This window comes from Lingula anatina, chromosome 7, assembly GCF_051362555.1.
Source record: "Lingula anatina isolate TDL-2025a chromosome 7, LinAna3.0, whole genome shotgun sequence".
In the NCBI taxonomy this organism is placed as follows: Eukaryota; Metazoa; Brachiopoda; class Lingulata; order Lingulida; family Lingulidae; genus Lingula; species Lingula anatina.
Window position 1 is genome coordinate 16,976,335 of NC_141773.1, and position 24,508 is coordinate 17,000,842.

The 24,508-nt window shown below is 35.7% G+C and overlaps 1 protein-coding gene across 6 annotated transcripts in view; it reads right to left on the minus strand.

Moving 5' to 3' along the window:
• LOC106179754 (protein TANC2) overlaps positions 1–24,031 on the minus strand; it is a 103,183-nt gene extending 79,152 nt beyond the window's left edge. For 2 of the 6 annotated variants that reach the window (XM_087018455.1, XM_087018450.1), the window contains exons 1-2: positions 23,881–24,031; positions 8,923–8,980 (exon numbers count right to left, since the gene is read on the minus strand). The gene's annotated coding sequence lies outside the window, so the exon portion shown is untranslated. Of the gene's footprint in view, positions 1–620; positions 638–6,098; positions 6,117–8,922; positions 8,981–14,501; positions 14,676–23,880 lie in introns of those variants that run through there. The other 4 variants (XM_087018451.1, XM_087018453.1, XM_087018452.1 and 1 more) reach the window with 4 other exon arrangements.
• Positions 24,032–24,508: the final 477 nt, after the last annotated feature.

A 24,508-nucleotide genomic window follows, 5' to 3' on the forward strand; every position in this document is an offset into this window, starting at 1 on the left:
CTTATCATTTTAACATGTTAATTGGTTCAAGATTTTCAGCATCCAATGGTCCTAAGACATGTAGCTAACATTTCTATCTTTTTATAATGTACTGATTTGTGAATACTTCTTAGTTACTCAGTTACAACAAAAATTTACAATTGGAATGAGATTGTTCTCAATAAACGGTCAATCAAATCAGTAAAGTGAAGAACAAATCAACAGCTGAGGTGATGATATATTTTAAGCCTGATAAGGCAAGTACTATGTACAGCTTTAGTTTTTCTTAATTATTGGTGTATATATATCAGTTATCTCTGCACTACATTTTATATTAAAATTATATTAAAGATCTTTACTTAAGTTAACAACATATCTTACGTATATACAACATTATATAGATCCCAGTCTTGCAGTCCTCTGCTGCAAAAAAAGCCACAATTGATATTAGACTATAGGTGCACCAGCAGAGGGTAAAGTCAAGCAAACTTTAAGGATATATTACTAGTAATAACTATTGGACTGGTAAGACCACAGCTGCAGCATGACACATGTATGCATGTGCACATACACACATGCACTGTGGGCACATAAATGTATACATTCATCCACACCCACACGCTGATAAAAAAAAAGCATACCCATTTCTGTATCTGTCATCCTGATATAAGCTAAAATCCACAGCTTCCTCAACAACAATGTAAGTGTATAGATCTTCAATCCTTCTTCAATCAAAGGTAGCCAGCCATGTGCAAAACAAGTTCACATTGACTATCACAAGCAACAAATCCGAATTCTCCCAATAGAAATCTACAAATCTAGTTAAAGGAAGACCAAACTCTGTCGTCTATCTGTTCTGTAATACTGCTCCAATGTGAAGCTCATCACTTGGCAGCTGACTTGGCTGCCGGGTCTGATCTAGCATGTGGTACGTACAGCATCCGACTGGTAGAGTTTGTATAAGGCTGGGCCAAGGATAGCTTTGATCTGCCCAAGATATGTTACTTCTAGAAGGTTATGCACACTCAAGATCGCTGTTGTCTGCTGTAAACTATATAATATCCCTGGGTGAATCTAGACTATAAAATGTATAATGCTGTTGTCTAAGCTGAATCTAGACTGTTCAATGTACAAATATGATAATTATACATGTTGTCCAATAGGTCAGTATTGTGCCTGCCCACATGCATGCCACACTGGCTTGCTTCATTACTTTACTAGTAAGTAAAAACAAATAGGCTGTATCTGACATGTTCTTTTTATTCATTATTTAAAGACTTAGTTTAAAATGAAAGATGAAAGGAGTAAAATTCTCTCTTTCTCCCTCTTTTTTACCCTGTTAAACTCTCTGTTTTTGACTCACATGTGTTATTAATTGCTAAAGAAATACATGACTCTTTACCACAAAGGATGTTAAAAAACTTAAAACATATTGTTTTTCTAATAAATTACATAACAACAGAACAATAAGAGACCTCCCACAGCAGTTGTCAGATTCAAGCACATGCCAAATGCCAAAAATAATTTTAATACGCCACTTCCTAATTCAAAACTAGTAAGTTTTCAAACAAAAAAGTTTAATGACCTCAAAATATAACCTTTAAATGTTTTTTCCTGTTATAATATTATCAATATAACAGTAAAAACTGTTAAAACTTGTGAAGTTTAAATAATACACTGTTCCTCTTTTTACTGTCTATGATGTTTTTAAAATATGCTAGAGCTAGAAAGAAAGCCATAATTCCATAAACTGTGCATGCATGAACCTCTGCTATAAAATGAAGGAATTTGACAATGCATGCCCACTGAAATGACCCATCACACTGCTGTTTTGACTGGACAGGCTCTCTAAAAATTTGATTTAACTATTACACCAATGTGTGTCCCTTTAACAGCACCACAGTCAGCACACGCCAAAATGCTGCTGTCTTCTTTTTTTTTTCAGAGCACCAACCTCAACTGCAACTACCAATATGAAGGCACCAAAACACATGTCCCATGCAAAGCATGCAAGACTTGACAAGGCAGTGACAGTGCACACAATCCTTTCAGACTGTAGCAAGCTCACTGAATACAAAAAACAAACATAAAATGGGACAGCTAGAACCAGATTACTTGAACTACAGCAGACCATGCTACAGTAAGTACAAGAGACAGTAGAAGTCAGTGCTTGTCACTTCCCTTTATCCCTGCAATAAACCATCACCTAACATTGCATGGCAACTAAGTGCTCCATTGCTTCTCAGCCCAGACTGAATAATACATAGAAAGCACTTAGCTGATGCATGCACTCTCTTCTGTCTATTGGGATGTCTGTAAAGTTTAACTGGAAGATGTTTCTAACACTTGTAAAGTTGATTTGGCTGAGGGAGGGGTGGGGGGGTGGGGGGTTTGCAGGGGAATTATTGTCTGAATGGTTCACTTGACACACTGCCCCAGACAAAGTACATGTACCCAGTGACAGTTTTATGTACTGAATATATTGAACTCAAACTACTGGACAGGCTATCCAGTGTCTGTGTCCACTAAAAATGGAGGCTGGCACAGAAAGAGAGTTGTTGGCCTTTATAGATGGACTGTGATGATGAGGTGTAAGAAATGGGGTGAGCTTGGGGGGGGGGGGGGATTGGTTGGTTGGAAAACTTCAGAACTATAGGCATCACGTCTGTCGTTTCTGTCACATAGTCAACAATAATGCTTCTTCAAATTGTTAATTTTCTTTCTACACACACAAGGTCTTCAACATAATCATGCGATGGTGCTTAACAGAGAGCAAAGTTTTCATTTAGACTCAATATCAGAATATCATTTTAACATGAAGGCTACTATATGCCCACCAATCAATTGGCCTTATGCATATTTCACCAGCTAACATAGCAAACACTGTCTCCTGCTCTAAAAGCCAGCCACTAATCTACGGTATCCATAATATTTCCCCAGCTTATTTAGAGCAGACTATCATTTTCTTCTCTCCAGCACTATTCTTGTACTCAGTGAATCCTCTTTTAAATACAAGAGGGTACATTTTCCTTATTTTCCCAAGAAAGAAGATTACTGATAAATAATATTTCCATTTGCTCCACCAAATGCCTAGTATCTCACTTTTTGTTGCATAGTTTTACCTAAAACGGAGTATCTAACTCCCACTTTCAGAACAAAGTTACATTCCTTAGAGTAAATATGACCTCGTGCTGTGTCTAAGAACCTACCCATGGCAGTGGAGATTATCCATGCTGAGCTTTACAAATATCTATTTATATATAGCTTATCTGTCAAGATCTAAATTCCTAGGAATTTGTTCTCTAGAATGCTCTAATTTTACCTCACTTGGTGCTGCACACTGCCTTGTGGGAGAAAAAAATACTTTTAACCAACAAAAATACCTGTGCTGTTTTTAAGTTAACCTCCTCATAGATTACCTTGCAACTAGAGTTTGCCATTCAGATTCCTAGGAAATTTCTCTTTCCAGGAGATCCCAATGCCAGTGCTGAACCTGCGTGCCTTGCCTACTCAGGATCTGACTTGGATTCCAGGAGTCAGTTCATTGATTTAGTCTATCTGCTGCCCCGCTGTTGTGTCTAAGAGCTGATTTTAGTCAGAGTGCTAATCAATCTTAATGACACAGACATACCTTCAGTTGGCTATTTTCTGCCATGTTATTGATAGTTACTATATCCAAGACGAGGAGAGTTGGAGGATCTGGTGTAACAGTATTCATCTTATTTCTGCAATTCTAGAAGTTATTTTTTGGCACCTTGCAAATACCTTTTTTACAAACTTAAACCTATACAAATGAAAAGAATAGAGGGAAAAAATGGCCCACCAGAGTCTTTTTATGAAAAAAAAATGCCTTTTGTGTTTAACTGAGCTCTTTTAATGTCTGCGCTTGAGTTTCCCTTTTTTCTTTTTTTCTCTGCAGTGGTCTCTTTGTCAAGTGTCTCTTCTACCAACAATGCTCTGTCACACTTCCAAGGTTTTAACTTACAAACTGAGCATTTTTATCTCAGTGGATCCAAAAAAAAAAAAAAACTACAGTGCCACAGATGATGAGCAGTCAAGTAAAACTTACCTAGTGAGTACCTTGAAGTTCCCAGGGTTATGGAATGCCAAAAAAACAAATCATTTTCTCCCATTTTTTTTTTCAATGATATTTTCTCTTTACGTGTGTTTCATATTATCTCTGGTGCGAAAATGGTGTTAGAGCACATCTTTCTGAAATAACCAAATTTATGATGCAGCCCAGATAACAGTAAATCTTGGGACTGGTAATATCAGCAACATCACGTCTGCCTTTGCTCTGCTTAATAATGTATCAACTTCTATGGTGGTGTCCTTACGCATCAGTTGTTCCTATTTCCATGGATGAAATACTACACCCTTAATGTGAAAAAAAATTGAACATATTTACAAATAAACTCATATGCAATGTTATTTTAAGAAGAGGATCATCATCATCATCATCACCATCATCATACCTCTCCCTGAACCAGGTACAGTAACCATATTTTATCATAACGGTTTATTTTTACATTATTCGCCATAGTCCCTAGTTCTCTTTTTACTGCATTAGCGACCCATGATGGAAACACTGTTGTGCACGAACTCAAGAAAAACCTTTAATCTACCTATCAAACTTTTCCTCTGGGGCCTCCAGCTCATTTCGCAATATGACAATTCACAAGCACACTTTATAATAAATGATGTTGTTTTGTTTTCTTTGTTTTAATTCATGGACAACTTAAACACAATATTAAGACTTAGTACTCGCAGCATCAGAAATCTTGATTACACTGGCATTCAAATACTCATATCACTCAATAGTCAATCTGTTAATTTAGTGGGGCAAGTTGGTCCAATATCCGGTCTTAGGCAGTCCTAGTCTGAATCCACTTGTCACACAATAGACAGTAGACTACAAGTAATAAGATACCCCCACAAGAATACAAAGAAGATGATAGTTTAATGGGGTGGTTTATAAGCATTGTGTATTTGTAATATGAACCAGGCAGTGTAATTGTATTGAATTGCTTGAGAGAGAGAGAGAGAGAGAGAGAGAGAGAGAGAGAGAGAGAGAGAGAGAGAGAGAGAGAGAGAGAGAGTAAAATAGTGCTGTTATTTCAACACCAAAATCAGCAGAATTAAATCTTTTGTCACAGAAACATGTCTTGAATATCAATATATCCATACTATGAATGTCTTTAAATATATTAAATATACAAATATTGAAGGAATATAACATAAATTCAAAATCAATTTCTTTTAAAAAGATTACCAAAAATGCAAACCTACCTTATTCATCACTGTATGAAAAATTACATACTTTCCATCTCCAAATACCCGTTTTGTTTACTAATTCAGTGAACCAACTCTAAACTGCAGGTAAATAACAAAACGTACTATTACATTATCTATCCCATTTTATTTGAAACTTGAGTTTCTAATGATCCATATACAAACCAAATTACCACATTGTCTTGTGATTCAGAAAGCTTGTGATCCTGAATACAACAGACACTTCAGCATAACCCTGGCAACAGCCAATATAGCACTAGGGTCTCCGTAATCCTATTATTTTATTATCCAGAGTTTTTCCAGACTGATAATCATATTAGAAATAACATTAATAGAGGGCCTCTGTGGCCTGTGTTATCCATGCCTCACATGATAAACATTATGGTTAATTTCAAAGCTGTGTCTACTACTGGTCATTTGGGCTGCCTGGTCAGTTTTCCAGTAGTTTTGAATATTATTATTTATAAGTGCTCCGAGTTTGTACCATTTGATCTTTACTTGAAATAAATTTCTTTTATATAAAGAAGCTGCTGGTTAAGATGAAAGAAAATCTAGTTTGCTTGTGAAACTTATTTTATTATTCCATGATGTCAAACCATCATGCATATGACGTTTGATAAAAAGATATTCATGAATTCTTTATGGATCCATTCCCTGATTACTGTGATGAAGGCATCAGAATGCAAACTGTAAAGCCACTGCTTGAAAATCAGTAGGAATCAGATGACTGTCATCAAAAAGATGCATGCTTAACTAAGGTGAAAGCTAATTCCTCCTCCCAAATCAAAAGTTCTGGTAAAAAAAAAAGAATTTCTAACTCTGCATACTGTATGTGCCAGTGGTTCTCAACGCTTGCCCAATTCTGCTTGTTTCTGTCAGTGAGTATTAAGGCAGGCCTCCAGTCAGCTGTTCAGACAGCCTCTCTCCATCTCTCTCTCTTTTGCTCTCTCTGCCTGTGTTTAACTAGCTGTTACATCATTACAGATGTAATCTGGCTGTCAAGACTACCATTACAGAGGCACATTCACATTTACAAAAATAGTCAGATTCATTATTGCTATTATTGACAACATAAATACCACATAAGTATTTGATGGTTGCCAGCTCAGCAAAAGTCTACCTGTATACAACAAATTTCTTTTACCTCAATTGGAAAAAATTAACATTTTTCACATAGCACTTGTTTTATTTATATCCTTCATCTCTTCAAGGTTGTTGATGTCGCTTATGCAACTGCTGGGTTCAAATAAAGATAACATCATTTAAAAACTAATATTTTGAAAGTCATTGTGGCAAATTCCTGAACTGGTACTGTGGATTTTATTCTGGGTATGGGAAACAGTGAACAAATGAGCTGAATAAGGGGTCCCATTTTTCAGATTTTAAAAGCAAATTTTTACTGACGGGTCAACAAGAACTCTCATATTTACTCTTATATGTTATCATTTTACTAGATAACATATATTAGGGCCAAATTGACTTGACCAACTTTAGTACAATTATGAATTTATTTTTGTTACACTGATTGCATATATATATTATGTATATATTCTGAGCTTGTAAAAATACTTTGTACTTTCTGCTCATGCTCATTGCTGGACTAAATTACCTATCTATCTATTGCATGGCAGGCAATTCAAGTTGGTGCTTAAACAGAAGTGTGTTAGGTGTGATGATTTTCACAACCATTTTTCAAACCTTCTTGAATGGCAAAAATAGTATTTTTCAGGTTTAAAAAAAAAAGAAAAAAACATTTGATGCATACTCTCTAGGTCATCAATGATTATGTCTAAGAATTTGACTTGGCTAAAAAATGTCAATAACTAGATAAAAAAGCTTTTTGCTAAATAGAGAACAACATAACAAAGCAACATAATACATGGACCTGAAACAGGGTGGCTCGTTGCTTTCGCAAAAACTTGCCAAAGATAAAAAACACCAAGAAGATTTCTGCCAAACTGTAACTACAAAGGCAACAGCCCCTTGTCCTACTCAATAAATGATTTTCCAAACAACGACTTTATAAGGCATAAACTACACTAGCTGCAAAACTAAATATAGTTCATAAACTGTACATCAATGACATTTTTACTGTTAATACAGCACAATAGCAGGGCAACGTAAACAATAAGATTCATCATTTAATCTTTTTATAACAGATACTAATTCCTCATCATGTCAACCTATTAACTGTATGACTGTGCGTGGATGAAGAATCTTATTCCTCAATCACTGACCTTGATGCATCTCAAAATAAGGTTCATTTATACACCTTGGTGCCATATTACCTCTGCAGATACAGGTATGACAAAATCTATCCGTTAAAAGCCTGATGGGAAATGTAAAATGCATTTAACAAAGGTCTTTGAAAATAGTCTTGTTACCAATTAATATTTAAAGAACAAATCAAGCCTTTAATCAGGTTAATGGGAATATCATGCTTTTTTTGTTAATTGCAAGATTAGTATGAGATATGTTTTGATAAATAATTCACAAATCACTCAAGTGAATTAATGTACCGACTGTAACAGCAATAAAAAGATATTTAAAGAATAATTTTGTACTTCCTGACACCTGGGTCAAACTAGAAATTTGTTATCCATTCAGTCTAAAATGACAAACTGTCAAACGACAAAGTATCATTCATTTTCTAGCTAAATGAATTGAACTGATTAACTGTTTAAAAATCAAATGAACTTGGCCACTGAATAGAATGGAAAACAACTGTCATCAGACCACATCAGAGAGCCAACAATGTTACTTAGTTGACTACAAACCACAAAATGGAGTCTATGGGGATTCCGAAAGTCATTACTGATGAACCAGGTTCATTTGTTTGTTGTATTTCTTAATACATGTCATTATCATAATTCAGGGAATTATTCACACAGGACATCAAACAGACTGTTCAATGAATGACATGTCTCCAGAGATGACCTCGAAAAAACTATATTACCCTCAATAATTAAGTGTAAACTTATTTCCTACTCAATCCTTTCATATACCTGTGTTAGACAATCACATCTTAACTCATTATCTATAGGTTTCTGTTCACAAAGCATTTTCCCCCCTTTTTCCTTTTTTTCAAAGAATGTCAAAAACAATCAGTTACTTTTACACAGAGATATACAGCAGACACAAATAGAAAGCACCCATCTAAAAACTCAATAGCCCCATAATACTAGATAAAAAGAAAAACATTTTGCCGTTAAAACATCTGTTCATTCATTAAGCAAATTAATCTGATCCACCGGGCATGACAACCACTCATTTTGTCAATCACCCAGTAACTGGGGGACTCCAGACGTCTAACACTCCCAGAACATGAGTCAGAAACCATAAAACACAGAAATGGCAGGCAAATGATTACTAACACGTTCAATAATTCCAATCAACACACAATCTGTTTCTACTTCATTTGTTCTAGCACATGGCAACAAAGGAGATAATTCTCAGTTAGGATATAATACAAGCATTAGTTGGACATAATGCTTGTCTATGCAGTGTTCTGAACATATTGTTATTAGATATTACATGAAAAAAATGTTGGAAAAATATCTTTCAAGTGTTATGCTCTCATTCATAAGTCTTTGAAAGTTCAATTTCTGAATTATCAATTTTTTAAGATTAAGGCATTGACTTGTTACTTACCTCAAAAAACGCACTTCATAACAGGGTTGCTTGCCAAACCAAAATTATTTCTTCATACCTAAAATGAAAAAAAAAATTATATTAGTAAATATTCTGAATCTGCATGGTAACACAAATCATGAAGAGACAATTTTATATCAAAAGACTGGCAGAATTTACATGAATTTTTGAGCTTAAGTTATCTATATATTGTGAGTGTCAGATATATAAAGATGGGGGAAAAATTCCAGTGCACAGGACAATAACATATGTAACTACCCCCATCAAGCCATTGACTTCCTGGTGACAGTCTAAAAAACAATTCGACTTTACTCATTACATTTTAAATCCAAGATTTATAGCCTGATACAGACTTATAAAATTCACATGAAATCTAAATGCGATGCACATTTCTTTCCTGTTATTCGACATTGCAACTTGGAGATGGAATGTGTACCCATCGGTCCTACTGTAGCTACTGTGTAATGTTTTATAAGTGAAATAGACAAAACATGCCAATCACACTTATTTACAAGCCTAACATGTACAAGGTACGACTCCAATAGCTATTAGGGCAGTGAAGTATTTACTACTATCTATCTAAAGCAATAAAACCTTTTTAAAACAAAAGTAAAACAATTACTAGGAGTCAGATGGCAAAACCTGTGAAATAAGAATTTTGATAGCCAAACGAAACTAGGTGGCTATAAAATCAGATCCCACATTGCTCTAATAACTCTAGAAATATGGCAAGTGAATAAAGGTTCGACTATTCCAAAAACTATTCATGTACGTGTCGCACTTGTACATTTATGTGCATCCACACACATAAGTCGAGAATGTAAATTACTAATTTTAAGAACAAATGGCTAAGTATGTCTTGAACACTAAAACTCTACACATGATAAACTGTTCACATTTCACTTCTATCAGTTTTACAGCAAATAGAGGATGTATTATTGATAGTTATTGATGGCTCTCAGACTTGCTTGCCACTCTCCGAGGGCAGATAAAACCCAGACATGCTATCGATTCTCTTTGTTATAAATCCAAAAATTGTTGACATTAACAGTCATTTTGGGGATTAGCAAGGACAGCTACTGTAGACGAACAAAGCCTTCTCACACCAAGGATGTGGAAATCTATCTTGTCAAAAATATTGGAAGTTGTATTCACATATTTCTAGGCCATGTAAGTTTTAGCAACTATGGCTGTATTCCCAGAGCTTTTAGATCGATCTATCCCCGCGGGGAGTCTCACTAGATTACTGTCAGATAATCCGGCTTAAATGTCCGTCCTGCCTGTAAGGGGGTAATTAACTTTCAGGTCCGCCCAGCTGACAGCTATTTAGCGTGAACCCCCAGGGAGTTAGGTCGATCTAAAGTAGGTCGATCTTATCTATGGAAATGGGCTGTAAGTATGGCCAACCCACATAAAGCAATGCCCCTAATCCCCTGATGGTCTACCGGCAGAGGCCTAGCAATTAAACCTCAGAGCTACGATTTAACTGTTTAATGGCGTGTGTGGAAGTGGGGAGTCCATTGGGGAAGGAAGGGGCTTGCTTTTAAGTGGGGTTGGCTATATTTAGTCTGGGGACCAGTTAGTCCATGGATTATCTGTTCTGAATGCGCTCTTACACCCCATTTCCATAGATTTTTAGTTCTATCTATCCCTGTGGGGAGTCTCACTAGATTACTGTCAGCTTGGCCGGCTTAAGCGTCTGTCCCGCCTACTAAAAGCTGTAAGGGAGTAATTAACTATGGTGTCCGCTCGGCTGACTGCAATTTAGCCTGAACCCCCAGGGAGTTAGGTCGATCTAAAACTTAATCTTTAGATCGATCTAAATCTCTGGGAAAGCACCCTAAAAGACATAGGGGCAGTGCTAGTAGGCATTCAAGATAGGCTGGGACTATGAAAATGAGGTGAAGACTATCTTAACATGGGAGGGAATGCCATCAATCCTCAGTCTTTAATTGGGATAAGTTTACACTAACACAATGACAGTCTGTAACTCCTCAATTTCAAACTTGAACAAACAAACTAAAACTTTTCAGTCAAATCTCTTAAGTATTGTGGCAAATTTAAGAACCAAATTTTGATTAAAGCAGAACTAGTCTAAACACACATTTAGCGTTCAAAAACCTACAGCTACCTACTCCATACCAAACCAAACCAATATAATATTCTCATAAAATAAGGCACAGGACCCTATCACTTCAGCACAGTAAGTCTTTTCAAGTTAGGCAGCAGCCGTAAGGTTACAGATAATTAACTCAGACTTATGAGGAAAATTCACCTTAGGAAATGTCACGTTGGTAATGAAGATACTGCAAAGTAAAAAAAAAAAAAAAACTTGGGTGTTCAAAAACTGCAAAGAGGTTGAGATATTGAAGACGAGCATGCTTAAAAAGAAGTGTTTTGGTAACTCTGGCCTTGCTGTAATTTTCCAAGACGTCTGCAAGCTTCCATCTTACTGATCAATCTCTTAATATTACTATTAAGTACTCAATAGTATGTTGATCTTTCAGATTTACACATGAAAATGCAAAATTAAATTGAACTTTTTTAAATTAAATATCTGAAACTTGAGAAATTGAATCAATATTGAGTTTTTTTAACCCCAACTCCTCCGGCGTTTTTTGCAGAACCCACCTTATGCCATGGTAATTATCAGTTTATTCAGTTACTTTAAATATATATATGTTAAAACCAAAAAACAAACGCTCAGGCACGGTCAGCTCACGACTCCTATCTTCCAATTCAGTAACAGTTAACATAAACTGATCCTGGCATAACCGAGCTATTTCGAACAATAAATAATCTAAAGGATTTTTCAATTTTAATTTATTTATTTCATAAATTAAAAAGATCTAAACATTCTACCTTTATTCTTATTTTTTATAAATACTTGCATTAATCAGATAATGCATTTCTAATCTCCGTCCATTTCCTGCACCAGTAGCACACATTTATGATCACAGATCTTGAACTCTGATGGACCTTTATAATACTCCCGCTCCATCTGTACCAGTCACCCCCTTAAGTCTTAAACCAAGTTAAAGAATTGATGGCCATAGAAGCACCCCTATTCAAGCATTAATGTCTGTGTTAATGTTCTGGGAATACATGTAGCATGTTAAGTCAATATTATAGCTTGATCATTATTTATGGATTATGTTGACATTAAATGATGTCAGTGTGACATTAACTGCTAATTTAATTGACAAAGTATCTGTAAGGAATAGAGGCAGAAATTTCACAGGCCAGTGTCCGTCTATAAACAGTATGCATTTATGGAAAGTAAGATTTTCTGTATCACTATAAATTCTTGATTTTCTGGCACACATAATGGTTATGCCTACTAGTATGTTTCTTTAAAATAATCAATCTCTTTAGAATCTTCCTTCATTTCTATACATGCACAAAATTAATCAGCATTTTCTAAGTACTGAGTACTGCAAAAACTGAACCATTACTTTAATAAATAAAAAAATAATGCTCAGAGTTTCCATTTCTGATCAAAATACAGCAATATATAAAGTCTCGTTTGATCTTCTCCCTGGCATACCATTGGGAAATATGAGTCAAAACAAAGGAAAATACTTCAAACACAATTCTCAGAATAACAAACCTTACTGATAAATGCAGCTAGAGTGAGCAATACTGTACTGATAAGAAAATGTTTTGAAGTAACTGAAGTTGGTACTAGTAAGTGATCTAACTGAGTCAGATTTGTTCAAATAATCTAAATTCTGCCAGATGCAGTTTTCTCACACTCCATCTTACACTGAATTTAAATGTAACTCGGACACTAATTCAGAATGACATTTATTAAATTTTACCATTCTCAAAATTATTTTAAGTGTTTCCAAAGAGAAAAGAAAAACTGTGATATTTCCAATCATTTCCTGGTATTGTTTCACCTTCACTGAATGAACTTCATAAGACCATTCTCTGACTTGGATCTATCTAATCCACATAGATCTGATCCTGTAATAAAAGATAACAAGACATATCTGGAAACTAGTACTAGTAGTTGGGTTTACAGTAAGGTTGGCTTGATGTATTTTAACACAACCTATCAGCTATGTTCGATCAGCTCACCACAAGCGTCATACCCAATCCCTCTCTTGTCCCACTGAAGTCCTATGTCACCAGATTAGCTTGGTTTACTGTGGTGACCAAACCGTAATGAGCCAGCCTGCCGAGTTGGGTTGTTTTAAGTCATGTCTACCTATCTCCATTGAGAACATGCCTTAATTCTGTCTGGTTTCAAACTGGATCAAACCATGACTTTCATCACCAGCGATGCAATGGAATCTTCCAACGATTGATTTACAGTCTGTATAATACATGAAGACTGGTAACAACTTGCAACAACCAGTTCTAACACTGTTGCAACCAGCAGTATCACCAAATATTACACACCAGATTATATCCAAGCCCTAACCTTAATACAGAATATATACTGCATCTTCTTTCAGGTCACAAGAACTGGAGTATTCCTAACTGCATGAAGTCTGGCTGACATGATGTATTACTGATAAGCCTCCAGCCCTCCAGGACCAAGTTTACTGAACTAGCATTTTTTTCAGACTAGATGTTAAGTAACATATAGTACTATTAGTGTCATTTCCAAGTGCATTATAAAATATTTCTAAAAATCTAAAAATTTACCTAAATATTTTAGCAAGAGAAGGCCAGAACATACAATATCTCAAAAGGGGGAGGGGGGGTTCTAAAAAAAAAAAGAACCCTTTAACCCATGTAGTTGACATAACTTGAGAAATGGTTTAGAACCTTGATCAAATTTTGATTCAGAGTGGACCTTTTCTGGCCAAGAGAGTGGTTCTTTTGACCCCTCCCCCTCCCCCCCCCCCCCCCACCACCAACCCCACCCCCACCATCTACAGATATGCTTAAACCATATGCTAAAAATTTTCCATTTTCCCTACAGACTGACAGTCAACATCCTTCCTGTAGTACAGCAAAGTTTTGACCGGAAACTTGCACTGAGTAAACTATGTTGTTTACCAACATCTTATAATCTCATAACACCTGAGCTGCCTTAGTACAAGATCTCAGAGGACTAGCAACAAGGCAAGATCTTACATACAAACAAACTGTCTGAAATAGGCTATAATGAAAGAAATAAAACTTTTCTGTTCTGTTATATAGTATAATGAGCAATGTAACAAGATGGTACTCATTCCCAAGTAGGGTTTTTAAATACATTAATTTCCAGCATCATATACAAGCAGTATGGAATAATATGGAACTATACGTTTCTAGTCTGACTAACCAACATTAAGTGCAGATTGGCTATAAATATTCTCATTTGCAGGACTTATTTTTTAGCATCCAAGTTTTCATATATGTCTCCTTCAGAATACACATTTGACAATTTACTTTACTGTTTACAAATAGACGAGTAGGGTGCTTATATTCACTACAGAGTAACAACATTTGTTATTAATATAATATACAGAATTTTATATGTACCAAATCAAGAAACTAGAATTATTTCTATATCACTGGAGAATCCATCAAAAGGAAATCTCAGCACCACTATGGTCTCAAATATTAAAAACAAAACTTACCTGAGAATCAAAATGGTTCCAGTCCAATTTAAAGCCCAGCAACAAGTAAAGCATTCCCATACCTATACGTCTATATGCAGCGCACAGTCTTACTAGTAAGTATGTATGACCTGCAGTGGCAAGTCTTATTAGTCACCCTAAGGTGGTCTTACGGCTGATTACACTGGTCAAATACAGGGCCCACCTTTCTCTCTTGGCCTAGCTCTATGGCAGCTCTATGCCACTTACAACCTAAACATCAACAACACAAACCTACAGTACGAGGCATGCTTGAAGGACCATTGCTTTAACTTGTATTACGATGTATGAATGGACATGTACTACTAACTTTAAAGGCTGGGATGGGTGGGGGAGAAATGAGAGATGTGGGATCAAAACAGCAATGTGTGTAACAAGTTTTACCTGTCTGCTATTGGAACCTGAGTTTGTGTTCATTCCCACTGCAACTCTCATTCTCCATAGATCGATCCAACTCCGTTGGGACTCTTGCTGAATGCAATTAGATTAACAGATCAATAACAGATTAACATGCCTCCTCTTGTTCCCAACATACTAGTACTGATATAATCAAGAGCTTTTCTGTATTTCTACTCAATGCCAAGAGGAGGAGCATTAATTTGTCAATCAGATTGCATTCAGCAAGAATGGATTGATCTAAGTAGAATGATAGCTTCATTGGGAACAAACCCTAAGAGAGTGGGAGTATATCTTTGTGTATCACATATGATATCAGAGCACTATCATGAAGCTCTTAAAGATTATTGTAATTCCATCACATTGGTTATTTCAATAATTAAGTACCTAACATTGATCATATTTCCTTTGTACCCTATCTGGAAACATAATTGATAGAGTACATTATATTCAATACAATAACAAAATATAATGCAGTAAACTAAGAAACAAAGTTGGCCCATTATTCTTGGTAAGTTTTGCATCATATTGATCAATCTTGAATAATAAATCATATTATACCCAAAATAGTAATACGTCATACCTCATACATGAAATCCTCCAAATTGATGACTTGAACCAGAAAATCAGATCTGGTTTAGCGCCACAATTTTTTGAATGAGAGTTTGGGAGCCTAGGTATGATATTACTGGCAGTGTAATATGATCATAATCACAACAGGATAACCTTAGACGCGTCATAATACAGTGTTAAATATTGATCAACCGCAAGGAGATCTGATAGGGTAAATTTGTACAAACCTGAATAATGAAAGGGGATCTGTCACTGAATGTTCTTTTTTTTGACAAAGATACATCGTTTAAGAAAATAAGGAAGGGCTTATGAATGAGTCCCTGTGTGAAAATGTTCTTTTAGGTCATGGGTGCATGTAATTTGATAAAGTTTGTACAGTCTGGCTTGTGAATGGGGCACTGAATATCAATGATTATTTATCAATGGGTATGTTATTACAGAAAGTTATCTAAAATTTTTACTGAATGAAATTTAGGAGTTAATTAATTGATCCTTACACTTAATATGAGCATCAAGTGACAGTATTCTACAAAGATGATAAAAGAAATTTTTACGTAACAGCAGGTTTTTCCAGTTTAAAAACAAGTCTCATTTTTGAAGACTAGGCATTTAACTGGCTTACATGAAGATAAAAAAAAAATTGGCTTTATTGTATAAAACAAAGAATAAGGTGGCACCAAATTCCATCACAATGTCTTAAATCGTGTACTCCCCAGAGAGCCTAATGTCCCCACACATTAAAAAGACACTCAGCTTCATCAACAAAATGCCCAGAATACATTGAAGAGTTCGGTGCAGTTGGGCCACTTTCCATCCCTGTCCTTGGTGTTTACAACCCAGCTCGTAGTCTGCAACCTGATTCAATGTTCTACATGCTATATCCCTATATGATACAGCATGATAGTTGTTGAAGATTGAGTACAGGGTGATGACCTTAGACTAAAACAATGTGCCTTTATCTCCACTGATTGTTATAATACCTGTACAGACTGTGCTATCCTTGTGTCTTGTAAACCTCACTCAGGACACTCGCACAAAAAGACCAGCAAGACTCTTCAAACTGATATGGTGTGAGTGTCCTCCTCACGTGCTTGCATATATGTGTTCTAATGCCTGTGCAATCTAAGTACTAGTACATGTACCTTTGCATATGTACACAGGTTTTATATTTTCACAGTTTTTGTAGATTGTAAAAAAAAAAAAAAAATCACAGAAATTAAGAACCAAGTTGAAACACACATGCTGATGTCAAGTCCAAGTATCAGGTCCACCAAAAATAAACAGTATGGCTGTGATGTCAAAACCAGTCAATTTGATTTCCAATGACTCATATAAACAAACATTTGCAACTCCGCCAACAATGCATCACAAAAAAACATGAGCTGTCAGTTCACTTTAAAATATATACTCTAACAGGAAATCTATTCACTTACTAGTACTCAAAACGCATCAATTAAGATTTGACCTCCTCCTGCGCCCCCCCCTCCCCGCCCTGAAAAAGGGAATGAGTAAAATCTTTAAATTATATTTTACACTTAGCAAGAACATCAAGCACTCTCTCTCCCCCATGTCCTTAACAGTCAAACACAAGTATACATAAATATTACCAAAATGGTTGAACCTTATGGCATTTCCCTGTTAAATTCTAAAGAGATTTCAATACAACTATTCACAAACTTAGTGCGGAAATACAAGGGGTTGAATTACCTCCTCTATTCACCACAAATATTGACAAATTGGTTCATTTTCATTCAAATTAGGAACTTATTATTTACTTTTCACATAAGGAATTGACTCATGAAGCGGAACAACGCGACTGGGGCATAACATTTAATGGTTTGGCAGGTTCTTGTCATGATTTTCATCTTAACAGCATGAGAAACATTCACTGGTTATTATAATGAAACTGATGTGTGTGTGTGTGTGTGTTTTTTTTTTTTTTTTTTTTTTTTGTGGGTGTGTGAAAGAGAAAGAGAAAGATAGGCAAAGGTATAATCTTGTGATATCAAATTTTACAGGAATCAATTTCCTTGATAATCAGATATTATTAAAAAGTTCACAAATTCAAATACAGGGAGAGAGAGAGAGAGAGAGAGAGAGAGAGAATGAATGAGAGAAACAGATTCCAATAGCACAACCTAAAGGCCCAGTCACAATGTTGGCGATCTGTCGGGGATTAGTTTTGGCCGGGGGTCGTCGTAGAAAATAAGAATCCTTGAACAATCCTTGCAATAATCCTAATAAAAGTGGAGCAGTCACATTGTCTGAGATTTTTTCAATGATTTTGACCCGGTTTTGTCGAAAAATCGTGGGATTAGCCTCCGATCGCCTCCGATTGCATCGGAGGCGATCGGAGACGATATCTGCGAGCGTCTTTTCTTGTAATTTTTTTCCCCCTGGGTATATGTGTATATATCTTGCGACTAGTCTCAGATTATTCCGAGGACGCCTCCGATTAATCGGAGGGCATCGTAGGTCATCGGAGATTGTGTCTGGGATGCCCAAAATGGGTGAAAAATCTTGCGAGCAATCTTAAAATCTTAAGTTCAAAGTTGGGGACCGCGACGGGTGTGGCGATGTCTAAAAAATCTGCGACAACCCGCAGGCGTCCGGAGAGCGCCTCCGACGGGTGCAAAATCGTGAGATCTCTCTCAAGATTTTGTTCAAATTTCCCGGGTTTTACCCATCCCCGACGCATCGGAACTGATTTGTGACTGGGCCTTAAGGATACTACTGCTAAATTTCAGCAATCAATACTATAACTGAATACTCAGCCCTCTTATTATCATGCTCAATTGGCCAACTGGTTTTGTTGTCATTTTTCATTACACACATGGTAACTCAAAATTCCCTTGTATACAAAGCATGAACCACATCTATACTAGTATGGTGATAACCAATTCTTCCCTGTTAGCATGAAAATACACATGCAAGAACCCTTTAATATTTTGATGGAAATTCATCTATGTAGTCTTCTGATTATGTTATGCACTTGAGCTTTAGAAATTCAAAAGTTTAAGCTTGTAACATATTGCAAGAAACCCTAATGCAAAGCTGGACCCTGTTTTCCTGCACTGTACCTCTTGCACTGTAGACCAAAATTTGTAGTTTAATTTCACTCAGGATATATCAGTAGAAGTCATGAAAGAAAATATTTGGCTCATGTACCAAAATAAGGGAAAAGTGGCTAATGTTTGACACAAACCATCGCTTTATCAAGGTTGGCTAATATTGATTTCTACAGGACCAAAGTATACTAAAATTCTGCTTTCCAAGTTTCAACCAAGTTCATTTGTATCTTGAGGCTCAGATTTTAAGTACTAAAGACCATTCTATCTAGTCTTGGCCTGTGCCACCAAAGAAGACCGGGAGCCAACAGGGTCATATAATGACGCAAGTTAGACCTCTTTCCAATCTAAAGTCGTCACGTGTGAACTCGGCTTAATATCCCTCTTTATGAGATTTATCAGATTATTGTCAGTGACTGACATCAGTAAGTGCTGCTTTATCTGAGCGACATTTCTCTCCGAGCCTGTCTATCACAAACGGAATGATACGTTGTGTTGGTTTGTGTAAGAGGGAAGATAAGAGGGCTATTAAACCAACCACTGACTGGAAATCAACGCCACACACTGGGTGGTGAAAAAAATACTACTATACTATGTCTGGCAATGCGCCCTAGGGAACCTCCTGATCGCAGGGAAATAAATATTGATCTCGAAAAAAACAAAAATACATGTATGGGAAAAGTAAGTGCTTCTGTATATACACAAAACACAGATGTCGAGCTGACAAAGATGAAAAAGAGAAATCCCCCTAAGACTTAACTAGATCTGTCTGTTTACTAGTAGTTCATTACATAAACATCAAACAACACAACCAAGGAAAAAACAAGGAAAAAATGTAGTTGTACATTTATGCAATGCTCTTACCGTGATACAATAATGTCACAGAGAAAATGGCTATAACTTGAAGCTGAAATGAAGGAATCGTCTGGGAAAAATAATGGGCATTGTTTTGCTGAAACAATACCATTAATTAAATTGTATTGATCCCTAGTGCTTGGAATGACAGCTGCCCTGCACGAGTACAGATGCAATATTGAATCACAATTATCAAACACAAGTCGAAATACTTTCATACCAGTAGCTTACAGTCAACCTGGACTAGGCTTTCATCAGACTGACGATGAAAAATAAACAGTATGAAAGTATTTTGACTTGTATTTTATCATAAATGATCCAACTATAGATTAAGCTAATGAACATTTTTGCTCATTCACCAATTCCTTTATCACATTTCAAATTTAATTGCTTTTGGCTATATTACTTACAAAAACAAACTTTCTAAATATCTCTCTTTTGTCAAACCTTTCAGACATTATCAAGAATAATTAACATGGCATTATTTTGGAAAATACAGAGAATGAGCTTTGCATTATCACATAATATCATGCAAAAACTTATGTAATTACTAGGACTGCAACAGTGTCTTGGAAGAGGCTAACATTAAATGTACATACTAAATGGTCATTTCTGGGAATGACGTATTGAGTACAACAAGCAGATGGTCAAGACAGCACAGGTGATCAATGGTCAGTAGCAGTTATTCCCAATGGTCAACTAAATCTCTCCTTATCATTCATGTTTGCACCTGTCTTCACCTTTACAACTCCCATCATGTTGACGAGAGCTTATGACACCACTTCGAATGCAATAAAATTAATACCTGTCACAACATCGTTATCTGATGGCTTAATTTTGTGAGTTAAGTAACTGCATTCCATGATCGCATGATTCCATATCTATCACATGTCTATTGGGTCAGTTCAGTTTATCCTTGCCTTAATTTCTAATGAAACAATGTTAAAACACTTTTTGCGCATTTCAAATGAATATAACTAGTGAAAAGGAAGAAACTGCTTTAAAATGTATAGGGTTTTCTTTAATTTAAAATCAATAAAAATGAAAGTTAAAATAAAATGTAATGATAGTAAATAAGTCATGAATTCTTTTTTTCCCATGGAAATCCCACAAAACCAAGGTGAAGCCTGTTGTTATTGAACATAAATTGAAAAAAAACTGTCATCATATAAGTGCAAAACCATTTACTTGATAACCAGTGGTGTGTAACTGGAGCTGAATGACTCAAATCAACATCAACAACTTTAATAAATGACTTTTTAAGAACATCTCAGGTTGGGCTGAACTCCTTGTTAAAGCAGTCTTATCTTTGCAAAGTTCGCAATCCTCATAACACACAATTCACAAGCAGCAAATAATGTTTCAAATATGTTTCTATTATTTTCCCTCATAAGAAAGAAAAAGGAGTATTTCCCGGCCAAAATTAAATCTCAATTTAAGGAAGACCATATTATTCTTATTCTATGTCCACAAATTGTACTTGAAAAATATGTTAATTGTAGCAACTTTGGCAACACAGCAGGCTCTACCAAAGGGGTTGGTATGTAGGCTTTCTTTCCAACAACAACATTAGCAATGGCTTTTAGAACATCAAAGTTGACACACTAAATACTTGAGTAAAACTCGGCTTCTTAAAGACAGCTGATAAAGTGAAGTAGGTACGTCCTTTAACCTTATGGTGTTTCATATAACCTATAATTACAGGTATGCAGCATCATTCAGTTAACTCAGATAACCTTATCCATCACAAGCACACCATGTTATCAGCACACTCGACTACAGCCTGTCATCCTCTCCATTAAATGATCATATATAAAGGATTGTATAGACTTACAGTCTTCGATTTCTAAAACAAACCTGTATATATAAGCAAGGGTCACACAATACTGAATGGTTTTATATTGAAAAACTGCAGAATAATTTTGAAAGAAATTAATGTTGCAGCACCAACCATAATTTTAATCCTGAGGCATGATTCAACACAGGTTTTAACTACATCAGCCCAATTATTTCAATAGACCTCTTTGATTTTCACTTACATATTTACTCATATACATATCCCTTGTTTATATTCTTAGCTGAAACTTTCTTGGTGAAACAACATGTTGTTGACATAAACAACAAACATAAATATACTTACTAGTACTAGAACATGTGCTACATAGCACACCTTTTGGGAGTCCACAGTGAACTCTCATGAACAAAAACTCCTATGATTTACAGAGAATTACAAAGAATTCCAACAATTGCATTTCATCTGGAGTTCAAAGTCACCCCCACCCCCACCAGTACAGAATTTATCTGGCACCCTGTACTTGTACTAGTGCATATCAATCTACACCCATGAGTCTCCGTGCAATAACCCAGAGGCACAAACTGGCCCATACACACTTCCACTGATGCAATGTCAACAGCCAGGTAAGTCTCCTGTGTCAACTTAGTTTACATAATGTAGCTGCAGACAAACTAACTTAATGCTTACCATTCACCTTTCCCAAGACCCCTGTGTATGCCGTAGTAGCATAGGGAGTGAAGGATGGAGACTTTATTGCAGAACGATGGTGAAGGTGGGGTAGGATTTTGTGCAAGTGCCCCCTTCCATTTTTCCCATTATTTTATCTAATGCATGCATTTTACTCATCTTTTTTTTGTGTGTGTGTCATGTTTGTCTTTTAAGTCTAATCGAATAAATTTAATGTAATGATTGGCTTACAAAAATATGCCAAAATCTCTCTATTCAAGCCAGAATGACACATGTATATAAAAAAACCTTAACACCCTAAAGCTTTCTACTTCCAAACACTACTATAACCAAGAAATGTGTTTCTCATGATCGCCTATCAGTAACATTAAAAAAAACTAAAATAATTAAAATGACTTAAACCTGGAAACCATTTCATTTACCAAAATTTAATCAATCTTTCTCCTAGCAGACTATCAGGTATTTGTACCCTTGCTATTTTGATTAGCCAGCTGCAGTTTGAATGGCAGCAAGCATGTCAAGGATCACTGCACCAAATATTATCATCTCCTACAGGTTACTCCATGCAGTTATCTATTCTTGCAGGGACAATAAAGCACAGGAAGTGCAGGACCCGTCTGAAATTCAAGTACCATCCAAAAAGTCATATTCTGTCATTTGAGAGGCTGCAAACATTAGAAGGCACAAAGATTTGATTGCTAATACTGGTTACCCACAACATTATGGTGAGGGGTGCAAAGTAATATATAGAGCTAAACAGGGGAAACATAAAAGAGAAATGTGTACATTTTAAGTGATTAGCATATAAAATCATCTTGCTTTGACTCAGTCATGGTGGTACATAGCACTGTCTTCAAGGTAATGTGGTAATGACTCGATATTTTCAATGCGGGAAAACTATCACGCCTTCAGATAATCAATTCTTTGCTGTCCTTTTACTACAAAGAAATGAACTACAGGGTAGCCTGCTTTTCAATTTTATTCCTACCACTCAATAAGAGTTTATTATTTAAAAAGGTGCATTATCTGTGAAATTCAGAATTTTCCCCACTGAATAGATTGAGTCATTACCATATATACCTGTTTATACACACAAACAGGTTGAATACCAAGCCGACCAAACTTCATATCCTTCTCACAATTTAGAAAGTGGTGTACGATATAAAATGTTAAGCAATGTAAATCATTCTTTACTTTGTCTTTAGGTGCATTCACAATGATATTATCATACTAGGTAATTCAAACTAACTCCTCGGGGACACTCACTGAATGCAATCAAATGAACAGATAAAACCTCCTCCTGGCATTGAGTAGAATACAGTACATGTACAGCTAATGATGATACAAGTACTTTGGAAACAAAAGGCATCTTATTTCTTTATTATATAAATTCCAATTTCAAATCTATCTTCAATAGAGATAATACAAAAAATATGGAATGTTTCCTTATTAAACAAACCACATGCATTTCAACTTGATATTTAGAATAAAAAGCTGTAAAGTATGTATACAGTACAGTACGTATCAGTCCTCTACTATGAGATTATAGAAACAGAACTCTGAAGAATTACTATAATCCTAATTGATGAATATGAAGTCATTAATCTTTTTAATGTTTTGTTCCTCTCTGTGATTTACATTTGTCCATAGTGAAATAAACTGGGGTATTCAATTATTTACTGTATTAATTTGAGTAGCGCTATTATGCAGATAATATTAATTATCAAAGTAACGAGAAAACCATGCACTTATAGTAGTTTACGCAGCATATTGGCAACAACCAGTAATTTTAAAAACAGAAGCTAGCTTTTAAATCGCATCGATGACATCTCTTTCGCAACTGTTTTGCTGACCTGGGCAACCCTCAGTGTTAATCCTGCTTCAATTTCTAGTGTCGGCTTGCAACTTGCAAAGATGGTAATTTTTAGCACTGCATGATATCTACTGAAGACAATTTAGCATGTAAAAATGTGGTTGATGTACTCACCTCTGTCACTTTGTGGCTGCTCCACAAAATACCAGAGAAATCCCAAACTGCAGTATTTTCCCTCCGCACAATTTTTGTTTTGCATCAACTTGGTGAAAGTTACAACCACCTGTAAAGCGTAGTCTCGTTTTGAAGTGACCTATAAATAATTTCCCAAGACAAGCTTATACACTGTGCTTGATTTCTGCGGTACAATGACAGGCAGGGCTTGCAGTGTGATAGTTGGGATAGTATTACAATCTTTCCACTACTGCAACCTCTCTAACATTGCAGTCACAAGCAAACACAACAACAAACAGTTTTCAATATTCAATTGAACATTTGTAAAATACTAACCCCTGTCTTTTTAAGCCAAAATATATATTTTTAACAAAATGTTTAGTAAAACCTGGTTAACTTTCTCATGAGCGCCTGATAAAACTTCTGTCGGGATGTTAGTCACCAGTTATTTAGAAAGGACCCATCTATTTCAGCCCATAACTATTTCTACTAATTAGACTCATTATTACTATACAGTATAGTTTACAGCAAAAAGGCAGATTTCCCATCATAAAAAGGCATAATTTGACTGCTAGTGAAACATTATTTTCAGAGGATAATTTTCTTAAATTTAAAAATGAAAGTATAT